At 62.3% G+C, this 15,000-nt stretch overlaps 1 long non-coding RNA gene and 2 other non-coding genes across 3 annotated transcripts in view; 2 read left to right on the top strand and 1 right to left on the bottom strand.

Annotated features, from left to right (window-relative positions):
* The window catches only part of LOC142792872 (uncharacterized), a 64,811-nt gene that overhangs the window by 24,815 nt on the left and 24,996 nt on the right, over positions 1–15,000 (bottom strand). The gene's annotated exons all lie outside the window — the stretch shown is intronic.
* Positions 10,429–12,243, top strand: LOC142792886 (small subunit ribosomal RNA). The gene has a single exon (XR_012891278.1). It is a non-coding gene; the product is annotated as a small subunit ribosomal RNA (ribosomal RNA).
* On the top strand, positions 13,962–14,114 carry LOC142792875 (5.8S ribosomal RNA). Its single transcript, XR_012891267.1, has one exon. It is a non-coding gene; the product is annotated as a 5.8S ribosomal RNA (ribosomal RNA).

Raw genomic sequence — 15,000 nt, 5'->3', positions numbered from 1 at the left:
TTTTCGGCTGTGCCTGGCTGGCGGCCCACTCACTCAATCGCCATGTCTGTTTGCCACAGTTTTCCCGGTGGTGCCGCACCCGGGCTCGCCCCGGCTGACGCAGTTTTCGCGCCGCCCCGGCTGACGCGGTTTCGTGCCGCCCCGGCAGACGCGGTTTTCGCGCCGCCCCGGCTGACGCGGTTTCGTGCCGCCCCGGCAGACGCAGTTCGGACTTAGCACTTTTCGGCTGTGCCTGGCTGGCGGCCCACTCACTCGATCGCCATGTCTGTTTGCCACAGTTTTCCCGGTGGTGCCGCACCCGGGCTCGCCCCGGCAGACGCGTTTTTTTTTTTCTTTCGCCCCGGCTGACGCAGTTTTCGCGCCGCCCCGGCTGACGCGGTTTCGTGCCGCCCCGGCAGACGCGGTTTTTTGCGCCGCCCCGGCTGACGCGGTTTTTGCCGCCCCGGCTGACGCAGTTCGGACTTAGCACTTTTCGGCTGTGCCTGGCTGGCGGCCCACTCACTCGATCGCCATGTCTGTTTGCCACAGTTTTCCCGGTGGTGCCGCACCCGGGCTCGCCCCGGCTGACGCAGTTTTCGCGCCGCCCCGGCTGACGCGGTTTCGTGCCGCCCCGGCAGACGCGGTTTTCGCGCCGCCCCGGCTGACGCGGTTTCGTGCCGCCCCGGCAGACGCAGTTCGGACTTAGCACTTTTCGGCTGTGCCTGGCTGGCGGCCCACTCACTCGATCGCCATGTCTGTTTGCCACAGTTTTCCCGGTGGTGCCGCACCCGGGCTCGCCCCGGCTGACGCAGTTTTCGCGCCGCCCCGGCTGACGCGGTTTCGTGCCGCCCCGGCAGACGCGGTTTTCGCGCCGCCCCGGCTGACGCGGTTTCGTGCCGCCCCGGCAGACGCAGTTCGGACTTAGCACTTTTCGGCTGTGCCTGGCTGGCGGACCACTCACTCGATCGCCATGTCTGTTTGCCACAGTTTTCCCGGTGGTGCCGCACCCGGGCTCGCCCCGGCAGACGCGTTTTTTTTTTTTCTTTCGCCCCGGCTGACGCAGTTTTCGCGCCGCCCCGGCTGACGCGGTTTCGTGCCGCCCCGGCAGACGCGGTTTTTTTGCGCCGCCCCGGCTGACGCGGTTTTTGCCGCCCCGGCTGACGCAGTTCGGACTTGGCACTTTTTGGCTGAGCCTGGCTGGTGGCCCACTCACTCGATCGCCATGTCTGTTAGCCACAGTTTTCCCGGTGGTGCCGCACCCGGGCTCGCCCCGGCTGACGCAGTTTTCGCGCCGCCCCGGCAGACGCGGTTTTCGCGCCGCCCCGGCTGACGCGGTTTTTGCCGCCCCGGCTGACGCAGTTCGGACTTGGCACTTTTTGGGCTGAGCCTGGCTGGCGGCCCACTCACTCGATCGCCATGTCTGTTTGCCACAGTCTTCCCGGTGGTGCCGCACCCGGGCTCGCCCCGGCAGACGCAGTTTTCGCGCCGCCCCGGCTGACGCGGTTTCGTGCCGCCCCGGCAGACGCGGTTTTCGCGCCGCCCCGGCTGACGCGGTTTCGTGCCGCCCCGGCAGACGCAGTTCGGACTTAGCACTTTTCGGCTGTGCCTGGCTGGCGGCCCACTCACTCGATCGCCATGTCTGTTTGCCACAGTTTTCCCGGTGGTGCCGCACCCGGGCTCGCCCCGGCAGACGCGTTTTTTTTTTCTTTCGCCCCGGCTGACGCAGTTTTCGCGCCGCCCCGGCTGACGCGGTTTCGTGCCGCCCCGGCAGACGCGGTTTTTTGCGCCGCCCCGGCTGACGCGGTTTTTGCCGCCCCGGCTGACGCAGTTCGGACTTAGCACTTTTCGGCTGTGCCTGGCTGGCGGCCCACTCACTCGATCGCCATGTCTGTTTGCCACAGTTTTCCCGGTGGTGCCGCACCCGGGCTCGCCCCGGCTGACGCAGTTTTCGCGCCGCCCCGGCTGACGCGGTTTCGTGCCGCCCCGGCAGACGCGGTTTTCGCGCCGCCCCGGCTGACGCGGTTTCGTGCCGCCCCGGCAGACGCAGTTCGGACTTAGCACTTTTCGGCTGTGCCTGGCTGGCGGCCCACTCACTCGATCGCCATGTCTGTTTGCCACAGTTTTCCCGGTGGTGCCGCACCCGGGCTCGCCCCGGCTGACGCAGTTTTCGCGCCGCCCCGGCTGACGCGGTTTCGTGCCGCCCCGGCAGACGCGGTTTTCGCGCCGCCCCGGCTGACGCGGTTTCGTGCCGCCCCGGCAGACGCAGTTCGGACTTAGCACTTTTCGGCTGTGCCTGGCTGGCGGCCCACTCACTCGATCGCCATGTCTGTTTGCCACAGTTTTCCCGGTGGTGCCGCACCCGGGCTCGCCCCGGCAGACGCGTTTTTTTTTTTCTTTCGCCCCGGCTGACGCAGTTTTCGCGCCGCCCCGGCTGACGCGGTTTCGTGCCGCCCCGGCAGACGCGGTTTTTTTGCGCCGCCCCGGCTGACGCGGTTTTTGCCGCCCCGGCTGACGCAGTTCGGACTTGGCACTTTTTGGCTGAGCCTGGCTGGTGGCCCACTCACTCGATCGCCATGTCTGTTAGCCACAGTTTTCCCGGTGGTGCCGCACCCGGGCTCGCCCCGGCTGACGCAGTTTTCGCGCCGCCCCGGCAGACGCGGTTTTCGCGCCGCCCCGGCTGACGCGGTTTTTGCCGCCCCGGCTGACGCAGTTCGGACTTGGCACTTTTTGGGCTGAGCCTGGCTGGCGGCCCACTCACTCGATCGCCATGTCTGTTTGCCACAGTTTTCCCGGTGGTGCCGCACCCGGGCTCGCCCCGGCTGACGCAGTTTTCGCGCCGCCCCGGCTGACGCGGTTTCGTGCCGCCCCGGCAGACGCGGTTTTCGCGCCGCCCCGGCTGACGCGGTTTCGTGCCGCCCCGGCAGACGCAGTTCGGACTTAGCACTTTTCGGCTGTGCCTGGCTGGCGGCCCACTCACTCGATCGCCATGTCTGTTTGCCACAGTTTTCCCGGTGGTGCCGCACCCGGGCTCGCCCCGGCTGACGCAGTTTTCGCGCCGCCCCGGCTGACGCGGTTTCGTGCCGCCCCGGCAGACGCGGTTTTCGCGCCGCCCCGGCTGACGCGGTTTCGTGCCGCCCCGGCAGACGCAGTTCGGACTTAGCACTTTTCGGCTGTGCCTGGCTGGCGGCCCACTCACTCGATCGCCATGTCTGTTTGCCACAGTTTTCCCGGTGGTGCCGCACCCGGGCTCGCCCCGGCAGACGCGTTTTTTTTTTTTTCTTTCGCCCCGGCTGACGCAGTTTTCGCGCCGCCCCGGCTGACGCGGTTTCGTGCCGCCCCGGCAGACGCGGTTTTTTGCGCCGCCCCGGCTGACGCGGTTTTTGCCGCCCCGGCTGACGCAGTTCGGACTTAGCACTTTTCGGCTGTGCCTGGCTGGCGGCCCACTCACTCGATCGCCATGTCTGTTTGCCACAGTTTTCCCGGTGGTGCCGCACCCGGGCTCGCACCGGCTGACGCAGTTTTCGCGCCGCCCCGGCTGACGCGGTTTCGTGCCGCCCCGGCAGACGCGGTTTTCGCGCCGCCCCGGCTGACGCGGTTTCGTGCCGCCCCGGCAGACGCAGTTCGGACTTAGCACTTTTCGGCTGTGCCTGGCTGGCGGCCCACTCACTCGATCGCCATGTCTGTTTGCCACAGTTTTCCCGGTGGTGCCGCACCCGGGCTCGCCCCGGCTGACGCAGTTTTCGCGCCGCCCCGGCTGACGCGGTTTCGTGCCGCCCCGGCAGACGCGGTTTTCGCGCCGCCCCGGCTGACGCGGTTTCGTGCCGCCCCGGCAGACGCAGTTCGGACTTAGCACTTTTCGGCTGTGCCTGGCTGGCGGCCCACTCACTCGATCGCCATGTCTGTTTGCCACAGTTTTCCCGGTGGTGCCGCACCCGGGCTCGCCCCGGCAGACGCGTTTTTTTTTTCTTTCGCCCCGGCTGACGCAGTTTTCGCGCCGCCCCGGCTGACGCGGTTTCGTGCCGCCCCGGCAGACGCGGTTTTTTTGCGCCGCCCCGGCTGACGCGGTTTTTGCCGCCCCGGCTGACGCAGTTCGGACTTGGCACTTTTTGGCTGAGCCTGGCTGGTGGCCCACTCACTCGATCGCCATGTCTGTTAGCCACAGTTTTCCCGGTGGTGCCGCACCCGGGCTCGCCCCGGCTGACGCAGTTTTCGCGCCGCCCCGGCAGACGCGGTTTTCGCGCCGCCCCGGCTGACGCGGTTTTTGCCGCCCCGGCTGACGCAGTTCGGACTTGGCACTTTTTGGGCTGAGCCTGGCTGGCGGCCCACTCACTCGATCGCCATGTCTGTTTGCCACAGTCTTCCCGGTGGTGCCGCACCCGGGCTCGCCCCGGCAGACGCGTTTTTTTTTTCTTTCGCCCCGGCAGACGTGGTTCCCCCCCCCCCCTTTTCGCTCGCCCCGGCTGACGAGGTTTTCGCGCCGCCCCGGCTGACGCAGTTTTCGCGCCGCCCCGGCTGACGCGGTTTCGTGCCGCCCCGGCTGACGCGGTTTTCGCGCCGCCCCGGCTGACGCGGTTTTTGCGTCGCCCCGGCTGACACGGTTCGGACTTTGCACTTTTCGGCTGTGCCTGGCTGGCGGCCCACTCACTCGATCGCCATGTCTGTTTGCCACAGTTTTCCCGGTGGTGCCGCACCCGGGCTTGCCCCGGCAGACGCGTTTTTTTTTTTTCTTTTCGCCCCGGCTGACGCAGTTTTCGCCCCGCCCCGGCTGACGCGGTTTCGTGCCGCCCCGGCAGACGCGGTTTTTTGCGCCGCCCCGGCTGACGCGGTTTTTGCCGCCCCGGCTGACGCAGTTCGGACTTTGCACTTTTTGGCTGAGCCTGGCTGGCGGCCCACTCACTCGATCGCCATGTCTGTTTGCCACAGTTTTCCCGGTGGTGCCGCACCCGGGCTCGCCCCGGCAGACGCGTTTTTTTTTTTCCTTCGCCCCGGCAGACGTGGTTCCCCCCCCCCCTCCGTCTTTCTTTTTGTTTTTTTTTTTCGCCGCGGCTGAAGTGGATTTTTCGGTGCCTCGACGCCCCGGTAGTCGCGGTTTTTCCGTTTCCGCACGGCCCCGGCTGACGCTGCTCGGTCACAGTCGCCTTTTGTGAGGATTGCAGACTTCTTGAGCGCGGGTGTTTTTTTTTTGTTGTTGTTGTTGTTTTATTACGCATTCGCTCCAGCAGACGCTGTTTAGACTTTTTGTTTCCTCTTTTATCCTGCGACGAGGTGACGAGGTTTATTCGGTGCCCCGCCGCCCCGGCTGAAGTGATTTTTCCTGTCCCGTGCCGCCCCGGCTGACGCGGTTGGGACTTCGCGTTTGTTCGGCCGCCACGGGTTTTGGCGCACTCGCTCGGTTGCTTGTTGTTGCCACTTGTTGCGAACCCAGGTTTCTTGAGCGAGCGCGGGCGTTTTTTCTTCCTTTCTTTCTTTGTTCTATGTGTTAGCGAATCGGCCTTTAATATCACACGAGGACTCACAACCAACAATTTTCAGTTTGAAGTGTAAAAAATCTGCAGGTGTTGACGTAACTGACTTGCCCCGTACCCTTGAGTACATCCATGAAGTTCTCGTAGTACTACTAAATCGCATTATTCCAAGTGGAGAAATTCCCATAAACTTGCAAACCTCTACACGAAAATCGGTGCGCGTGATAAAGTTGAAAATTATCGTCCGATATCAAATGTGCCTTCTATAACACAAATTCTAGGAAAAAAAAAAAAAACACTTGTTCGCCGTTTTCTGCGCCGTGACTGGCAGCACTCCGGCGAAGCGAAACGGGGTCGATTCGAGCACGATATCGGCGTCTTTCGACGTGCTCGCCGGCGACCGTCGCACGAGTACGTCGCACGAGCGCGTCTGCCGGGGCGCCGTTTGCGAAGCCGACGCAAAAGTGGGAACCGCCGCTCGGATGATCGCCGCTTTCGGCAGAGTGAGTGTTGGCACTCCGGGGAAGCGAAACAGCGTGAATGCGCCCACGAAATCGGCGTATTTTGAAGTGCCCGCCGGCGACCGTCGCACGAGTACGGTAAACCGCGTCAGCCGGGGCGTAGTTCGGGACGCCGACGAAAAAGTGGGAAGCGCAACTCGGATCTTCGCCGTTTTTGCAGGAGTGAGTGGCGGCCCTCCTGCGAGACCAAGAAGCATCGATTCGTGCACGAATTCGGCGCCTTTCGACGTGATCGCCGGCGACCGTCGCTCGAGTAGGGCAAACCGCGTCTGCCGGGGCGGGCTTCGGGACGCCGATGCGAAAGTGGGAAACGCTGCTCGGATGTTCGCCGTTTTTGGCCGAGTGAGTGCTGGCACTCGGGCGAAGCCAAACGGGGCCGATTACGGCACGATATCGGCGTCTTTCGACGTGCCCGGCGGCGACCGTCGCACGAGTACGGTAAACCGCGTCAGCCCGGGCGGAGTTCGGGACGCCGATGCGAAAGTGGAGAACGCCGCTCGGATCTTCGCCGTTTTTGGAGGAGTGAGTGGCGGCACTCCGGAGAAGCCAAGGAGCGCCAATTAGCGCACGATATCGGCGTCTTTCGACGCGCTCGCCGGCGACCGTCGAACGAGTAGGGCAAACCGCGTCTGCCGGGGCGGGGTTTACGACGCCGACGCAAAAGTGGGAACCGCCGCTCGGATGTTGGCCGTTCTTGGCAGAGTGAGTGCTGGCACACCGGCGACGCGAAAGAGCGCGAAAGCGCCCACGAAAGTGGCGTATTTGGACGTGCTTGACGGCGACCGCTGCAGGAGTACGAAAAACCACGTCAGCCGGGGCGAGCGACCCACGGCGGTCTGGGTGCTTATCGCTGCTATTATAGGGGCACCCCGGCAGACGCAGAAAAAAAAAATTTTTTTTCGACCTTCTTTTTTGCTGGTCGAGCTCGGGTAACCCAGGTCGCAATGGGAGCCGCGCACGAAAGCGGCGTCGCGAGACGCGTTCGCGGTCGCTAGTCGCACGAGCTCGGCAACCGCGTCAGCCGGCGCGGAGTTCGGGATGCCGACGGCTAAGTGGGTACCGCTGCTCGGATGTTCGCCGTTTTTGGCCGAGTGAGTGCTGGCACTCCGGCGAAGCGAAACGGGGCCGATTCGGGCACGATATCGGCGTATTTCGACGTGCTCGCCGGCGACCGTCGCACGAGTACGGCAAAGCGCGTCTGCCGGGGCGAGGTTTGCGATGCCGACGAAAAAGTGGGAAGCGCCGCTCGGATCTTCGCCGTTTTTGCAGGAGTGAGTGGCGGCCCTCCTGCGAGACCAAGAAGCATCGACTCGCGCACGATATCGGTGTCTTTCGACGTGCCCGCCGGCCACCGCCGCACGAGTACGGCAAACCGCGTATGCCGGGGCGGGGTTGGCGACGCCGACGCAAAAGTGGGAACCGCCACTAGGATGTTCGCCGTTTTTGGCAGAGTGAGTGCTGGCACACCGGCGACGCGAAAGAGCGCGAAAGCGCCCACGAAAGTGGCGTATTTGGACGTGCTTGACGGCGACCGCTGCAGGAGTACGAAAAACCACGTCAGCCGGGGCGAGCGACCCACGGCGGTCTGGGTGCTTATCGCTGCTATTATAGGGGCACCCCGGCAGACGCAGAAAAAAAAAATTTTTTTTCGACCTTCTTTTTTGCTGGTCGAGCTCGGGTAACCCAGGTCGCAATGGGAGCCGCGCACGAAAGCGGCGTCGCGAGACGCGTTCGCGGTCGCTAGTCGCACGAGCTCGGCAACCGCGTCAGCCGGCGCGGAGTTCGGGATGCCGACGGCTAAGTGGGTACCGCTGCTCGGATGTTCGCCGTTTTTGGCCGAGTGAGTGCTGGCACTCCGGCGAAGCGAAACGGGGCCGATTCGGGCACGATATCGGCGTATTTCGACGTGCTCGCCGGAGACCGTCGCACGAGTACGGCAAAGCGCGTCTGCCGGGGCGAGGTTTGCGATGCCGACGAAAAAGTGGGAAGCGCCGCTCGGATCTTCGCCGTTTTTGCAGGAGTGAGTGGCGGCCCTCCTGCGAGACCAAGAAGCATCGACTCGCGCACGATATCGGTGTCTTTCGACGTGCCCGCCGGCCACCGCCGCACGAGTACGGCAAACCGCGTATGCCGGGGCGGGGTTGGCGACGCCGACGCAAAAGTGGGAACCGCCACTAGGATGTTCGCCGTTTTTGGCAGAGTGAGTGCTGGCACTCCGGCGAAGCGAAAGAGCGCGAATGCGCCCACGAAAGTGGCGTGTTTGGACGTGCTTGACGACGACCACCGCAGGAAAACGAAAAACCACGTCAGCCGGGGCGAGCGACCCATGGCGGTCTGGGTGCTTATCGCTGCTATTATAGGGGCACCCCGGCAGACGCAAAAAAAAAAAAAATTTTTTTTCGACATTCTTTCTTGCTCGTCGACCTCGGGTGACCCAGGTCGCAGTGGGAGCCGCGCACGAAAGCGGCGTCGCGAGACGGCTTCGCGGTCGCTAGTCGCACGAGCTCGGCAACCGCGTCTGCCGGGGCGGAGTTCGGGACGCCGACGGCTAAGTGGGAACCGCCGCTCGGATGTTCGCCGTTTGTGGCCGAGTGAGTGCTGGCACTCCGGCGAAGCCAAACGGGGCCGATTCCGGCACGATATCGGCGTCTTTCTACGTGCTCGCCGGCGACCGTCGCACGAGTACGGCAAAGTGCGTCTGCCGGGGCGGGGTTTGCGACGCGTACGCAATAGTGAGAACCGTCGCTCGGATGTTCGTCGTCTTTCGCCGAGCCAGTGCTGGCACTCCGGCGAAGCCGAACGGAGCCGATTCGGGCACGATATCGGCGTCTTTCCACGTGCTCGCCGGCGACCGTCGCACGAGTACGGTAAACCGCGTCAGCCGGGGCGGAGTTCGGGACGCCGATGCGAAAGTGGGAAGCGCCGCTCGGATCTTCGCCGTTTTTGGAGGAGTCAGTGGCGGCACTCCGGTGAAGCCAAGGTGCGCCAATTCGCGCACGATATCGGCGTCTTTCGACGTGCCCGCCGGCCACCGTCGCACGAGTACGGCAAACCTCGTCTGCCGGGGCGGGGTTTGCGACGCCGACGCAAAAGTGGGAACCGCCGCTCGGATGTTCGCCGTTTTTGGCAGAGTGAGTGCTGGCACTCCGGCGAAGCGAAAGAGCGTGAATGCGCCCACGAAAGTAGCGTATTTGGACGTGCTTGACGGCGACCGCCGCAGGAGTACGAAAAACCACGTCAGCCGGGGCGAGCGACCCACGGCGGTCTGGGTGCTTATCGCTGCTATTATAGGGGCACCCCGGCAGACGCAGAAAGAAAAAAAAAAAAATGGGGACATGGCGTGCGTCACCGTGCGGCTTCGCAGCGTTGCCGAAGTCGCCGAGCCCTTCGACTGAGCCGAACGGCGGACAGGGAACGTTGGTCGGCCGTTCTAACCTGTCGGTGCCACGCCGAGACGTCGTTAAGGAAAACCGCGTCGTGGGCCTCTACGACGCCGTCGAGTCGTTGTACGTTTGGTGTCCAGCGTGTCGGCGGCGAGTAGCGGACACGTCGTTCACGACTTCGGTCTTTCGCAGTCGACGCGAACTTGCGGAGAGTCGTGGTGCCTCACGTTTTCGGCAGAAACCGCGGCGGAATTTTCCCGTGCGTGCGCGCACGACCTCGGTGCTGTGCCGTCAGCGTAGTGTTGCACAAACTCGTGGCCTACCCAAGGTGCGGTACGTTTGCGGCCGTATCCTCGGTGGGAATTTCGTGAGTAGGGTCGCAAATTCTACGACCTCGGCGGGTTTGAGAGCGACGTAGACTTGTGGCACGCTCAACGTGCCACACGTTTCGGGGCACACCCGCGGTGAAATTTTCTCGAGTACGCTCGTATTAGTGCCCAAGGAGGTCTGGGTACTTATCGCTGCTATTATGTGGGGGTTCTCGTGAGCGGCGTACGCGAAAGCGACCGGGTGTCTGATATGCGGCGGGCTTCGGCCTCGTCAAGCGTGTCCTCGGGTCTGCTCCAGGGGAATCCACGGCAGTCGTCTGCAGCCTCATCCGCTTGATGCGTTAGGGGCTGGTTGTCGGACGGTGCCGTTTTACCACGATATCGAGGTGTGTTCCGTGTCGTCCTCGGGCGATTCAGATGCGAAAGCGCCGAAGACGCGGGCGTGACCCGTCGTCTGGCGGCTTTGCAGTCTCGGCTCCGTTGCTAGTTCCGGCCGGTCCACCGACAGTGCAGCGGGCTTGGGCAACCCGCACGGCGCGACCGAGTCGATGCAACGAAAAAGAGCGAGCATGAACGTGCTTCTTGCCGCACGGCTCCCACTCGTCTTTCGGGAAGGTTGTGCCGTAGCGAGCTCGAACGCCGTCATCTCGGAGTGCAAAATAAGCGTGTTGGGGCGCCTGAAGGTGGCCTCCGCCGCACACAGACTGCGTCCGGCCCGCCGAAGGCGAGGACGGACGCGCAGTCGAACGATTACCTGGTTGATCCTGCCAGTAATCATATGCTTGTCTCAAAGATTAAGCCATGCATGTCTAAGTACATGCCGAAATAAGGCGAAACCGCGAATGGCTCATTAAATCAGTTATGGTTCCTTAGATCGTTTCTTCCTACTTGGATAACTGTGGCAATTCTAGAGCTAATACATGCAGTGAGCCTGGAGCCCTTTGGGTAACGGGTGCTTTTATTAGACCAAGATCGATCGGGTTTCGGCCCGTATTGTGTGGTGACTCTGGATAACTTTGTGCTGATCGCATGGCCACGAGCCGGCGACGTTTCTTTCAAGTGTCTGCCTTATCAACTTTCGATGGTAGGTTACTTGCTTACCATGGTTGTTACGGGTAACGGAGAATCAGGGTTCGATTCCGGAGAGGGAGCCTGAGAAACGGCTACCACATCCAAGGAAGGCAGCAGGCGCGCAAATTACCCACTCCCGGCACGGGGAGGTAGTGACGAAAAATAACAATACGGGACTCTTTTGAGGCCCCGTAATTGAAATGAGTACACTCTAAATCCTTTAACGAGGATCAATTGGAGGGCAAGTCTGGTGCCAGCAGCCGCGGTAATTCCAGCTCCAATAGCGTATACTAAAGCTGCTGCGGTTAAAAAGCTCGTAGTTGGATCTCAGTTCCAGACGAGTAGTGCATCTACCCGATGCGACGGCTCGGACTGAACATCATGCCGGTTCTTTCTTGGTGCACTTCATTGTGTGCCTCGAGATGGCCGGTGCTTTTACTTTGAAAAAATTAGAGTGCTCAACGCAGGCGAGTCGCCTGAATAAACTTGCATGGAATAATAGAACAAGACCTCGTTTCTGTTCTGTTGGTTTTTGGAATACGAGGTAATGATTAAGAGGGACGGACGGGGGCATTCGTATTGCGGCGCTAGAGGTGAAATTCTTGGACCGTCGCAAGACGAACTACTGCGAAAGCATTTGCCAAGAATGTTTTCATTGATCAAGAACGAAAGTCAGAGGTTCGAAGGCGATCAGATACCGCCCTAGTTCTGACCATAAACGATGCCAACCAGCGATCCGCCTGAGTTACTCAAATGACTCGGCGGGCAGCTTCCGGGAAACCAAAGTATTTGGGTTCCGGGGGAAGTATGGTTGCAAAGCTGAAACTTAAAGGAATTGACGGAAGGGCACCACCAGGAGTGGAGCCTGCGGCTTAATTTGACTCAGCACGGGAAAACTTACCCGGCCCGGACACTGGGAGGATTGACAGATTGAGAGCTCTTTCTTGATTCGGTGGATGGTGGTGCATGGCCGTTCTTAGTTGGTGGAGCGATTTGTCTGGTTAATTCCGATAACGAACGAGACTCTAGCCTATTAAATAGGTGCGGGGTTCCCAGCACCTTACAACCTTCTTAGAGGGACAAGCGGCTCCTAGCCGCACGAAACAGAGCAATAACAGGTCTGTGATGCCCTTAGATGTCCGGGGCCGCACGCGCGCTACACTGAAGGAAGCAGCGTGTCTTTATCCCTGTCTGAAAAGACTGGGTAACCCGTGGAACTTCTTTCGTGATTGGGATAGGGGCTTGCAATTGTTCCCCTTGAACGAGGAATTCCCAGTAAGCGCGAGTCATAAGCTCGCGTTGATTACGTCCCTGCCCTTTGTACACACCGCCCGTCGCTACTACCGATTGAATGATTTAGTGAGGTCTTCGGACCGATGTCCGGCGCGGCCTTTCGGTTGCGCCGGTCTGTTGGAAAGATGACCAAACTTGATCATTTAGAGGAAGTAAAAGTCGTAACAAGGTTTCCGTAGGTGAACCTGCGGAAGGATCATTAACGGATTGTGAAGGGTGAGCGCCTCAGCTGCGTCTGCGCCCGACACTTTCTGCCGCTGACCCCGTTTGGACGCGGGGTCGGCTTTTCCCCACGGGGCTGCCTGAATGTGGAGCGGCACCCCGTGACAAATTGTTGCGCCCAGCGGACGCCAACACCGCGACCTTGGACGGTCGGCCAGGTGGCGGACGCGGGTACAAACGGCGCAACGCACTCATAGGTCGGCTTTCGACCCGCCACTGCACCGTGGCTCGAAGCGCTCGAAATGCGCGACCCGACCGCTGCGGGACCGCCTAGTACTGTAAACAGGAGCGGCGGAGCGCGAACGGCGAGTCGTGGTTACGTCGGTAGAAGGCGAGGCTGCGCGTTCCCGAAACGCCAGCCGAGTGCCCTCCCGACCGTTCGAGCGTGCAAGAACGAGACCCGACAATCGCGCGGCGACTGCCAAGTACGAGAGGAACGGCACAAGCGTCGGCGGTCGGTCAAGGAACTGGCGATGTGACGGGTCCGCTGTGCACCAGTGCATACCGTCCCGCCGTCCGCGGCAAGCGCCTCCGCGTCCTCGGGTGACGGAGGCTGCCGGTCGGTTCTTGCAGGCGAGGGATCTCGCTGGCACCGGTTCGCGTTGACGCGCGGCCGGTCATGGCACGGCGATGCGACGGCCGAGGTGCGCAGTACTCGATGGAGGAACCGCACGCTCCGATGACCGTCCCGCCCTCCGCGGCGTATGCGTACCGACCGTAATGGTTGCAGCAGCGCCGGCCGGCTTTTGAATTCGCCACACGAAACACGGTGCGAGATCGCGGTTAGGGGAGCGTCGACGTTGCCAGGCGTTTTGCTTGCTGCCGAGGGAAAGGCGGCACGGCCACGTCGCGCTCGTCGCGATTAGCGGGTCTGCGCGCTTTGGGAAGGTGCCGCAACGACTTGCCGAAAGAGGAAGCACGGAAGAACGAGGGACTTGGACGTCCCGACAATTGAACGCACTTGCGGCCAGGCCCTTGCTGGCTTCGTTCTTCCGCCTCGAGTAGGCTCGTACGCGGCTCCGGCGCCGAAAGTGGTCCTTGGCACCGACTTCGGTGGACGTGGGAAGTGCCGCGCAAGTACGGCGCGCCTGGCTCCACCTGTTGGCTAAAGTAGGCAGCCGGATCGGCATTTTGGTGTGCGGTGGCAAACCGTGGATGCGAAAAAAGCTTGTGCGATTTCGTGGAACAAAAAGCGGGGGTCCCCCTTTTTTGCGGAGGAGACCGACCCGCCTGCCGTGGTGAACCGCGACGCCACGGTAAAAACGGGAGAGGCTTGTCGATGGGACCGTGCATCCCGCGCTCCACGGAGGCCGGGAGGCGGCCGCCCGAGGAAATGTGTAGCCGTCGAGGCCCGCATCTGCGTGCACTCTTATCCAAATGGGTGTACCGCAGGCATTTTCTGGTTAGGCGGGCCAATGAGAGCGAGCACACAACGATACCTACGGGTCCGGCTTGGAGAACCGGCTTCGACGCCTCCCGAGTATTTATAGAGGGGTGGACCACGAAAGCACTCGCAAGTAGCGAAAGCGAAACGCCGTCCGAAACACACCGTTTGCTCGATTTGCGGCAGCCGAAAAAGGCGCGGCAGAGTTTTGGAGTCCAAGCGTGCGCTGAAAAGCGCCCTTCTTGGCCACTGTTTGGCCGAGTGCCAGAAACGTTTGGTTTTGACTGTACGGAATTGAACAAACACTTTTTCACGACTCTAAGCGGTGGATCACTCGGTTCTCGGGTCGATGAAGAACGCAGCCAGCTGCGAGACTTGGTGTGAATTGCAGGACACACTGAGCACTGATTCTTTGAACGCACATTGCGGCCTTGGGTCTTCCCTTGGCTTCGTCTGTCTGAGGGTCGGATCACATATCAAGAGAGCCTTCGGCGCACAAGGGAACGTGAGCCGTCGACTCGTTTTGACCGCGTCGGCAACACGGACAGCACGCTGAACACCTCACAGCGAGCGCCAACAGCGGCCACTCAAGGGCGAGACGGTGGCGACCGTCGTGCCAGAGCCCAACCGAAACGGGGGCGACCGACTGCATTGAGGATGTGGCACCTCGTTGAGACCGCCGCAGGACTTCGAGTCGGAAGGAAGCCTGCAGGGAAAGTGCGGTCGAGGTTGCGTACTCCTCTCTGCGACCGGGCGCGCAAGAGCTGCGAGAGCCACGGACGCGCAACTTTAACGCACGGTAAACACGAGGAGCGAAAGCCGGCCAGCAAAGCTTCTCCAGCCGTGCGCAAAGTGCGCGAGATCGCAGCCTTGCGTTGCGCTTGTTGCCCTCGAAGTAAGCAGGGTGTCCCGTAGACCGGGCGCTCGAACACGCTGCGGGGCCGTGCCTCCTCCAGGCTTTGCCGCGCGAACAGGGAACGTTCGCGCGCAAAGCGCAGGGAGGTGAGGAGGCTGCGCCCGACGTTTGCGGTTCGCTGCGTACGCGGTTGATGCGGAGAGCACGGCGCGACGACTTGCCGCGAAGCGGAAAAAGTCTCCCGCACGAGTTGGCGAAACGTTGGCGAAGCTTAAGGCGTTCTCGTCGTAGTCCGCCGTCGGTCTAAGTGCTTCGCAGTTCCCGTCCCGTTCAAAAAACTGGGCCACTCCAGTTGGGGCGGGGGCGACGCTACACGAGACGATGCCTCTCGCCAGGCTGCGTGGCTGCCCTTGCGGCGGCGGCGACTGGCCTCGGCGGTGTTTGGGCTTTCGACACGGTCGTTTATCACGCAACTGCTCGGACGACGCACGCGCGCA

Source organism: Rhipicephalus microplus, unplaced genomic scaffold (assembly GCF_043290135.1).
Source record: "Rhipicephalus microplus isolate Deutch F79 unplaced genomic scaffold, USDA_Rmic scaffold_257, whole genome shotgun sequence".
Taxonomy (NCBI): Eukaryota; Metazoa; Arthropoda; class Arachnida; order Ixodida; family Ixodidae; genus Rhipicephalus; species Rhipicephalus microplus.
Note: the sequence above shows the minus strand (reverse complement) of the source record. Positions and strands in the feature narration are given on the sequence as shown.